The following is a 621-nucleotide window of genomic DNA, read 5'->3' as shown; positions in this document are numbered from 1 at the left end:
TATGCCCTTTCCCTTATTATTTTCTTTTGCCTTTTTAAATTCAGTTGGGGTAATTTCTATAACATCATCGGAATTCTCGTCAGAATCCGATTCATCAGAGAATTGGTAATCCTCCCAATATTTTGCTTCCTTGGCGGAAACACCATTGACCATAATTAACCTTGGTCGGTTGGTTGAGGATTTTCTTTTACTTAACCGTTTTATTATTTCCCCCACCGGTTCTATTTCTTCATCCGGTTCCGATTCTTCTTCCGGTTCCGACTCTTCTTCCGGTTCCTCTTCGGGAACTTGTGAATCAGTCCACGAATCATTCCAATTTACATTTGACTCTTCATTATTATTAGGTGAGTCAATGGGACTTGTTCTAGAGGTAGACATCTATCACATAATATCAAACGCGTTAAGAGATTAATATATCACATAATATTCACATGTTAAAAATATATAGTTTCCAACATAATTTGTTAAGCAATCATTTTTCAAGTAAACACGGTCGAAGTCCAGACTCACTAATGCATCCTAACAAACTCGATAAGACACACTAATGCAAAATTCTAGTTCTCTAAGACCAACGCTCTGATACCAACTGAAATGTCCCGTTCTTATTGATTAAAAACGTTC

Source organism: Rutidosis leptorrhynchoides, chromosome 7 (assembly GCF_046630445.1).
Source record: "Rutidosis leptorrhynchoides isolate AG116_Rl617_1_P2 chromosome 7, CSIRO_AGI_Rlap_v1, whole genome shotgun sequence".
In the NCBI taxonomy this organism is placed as follows: Eukaryota; Viridiplantae; Streptophyta; class Magnoliopsida; order Asterales; family Asteraceae; genus Rutidosis; species Rutidosis leptorrhynchoides.
The sequence above is the reverse complement of the archived record's forward strand: the minus strand, read 5'-3'. Positions refer to the sequence as shown.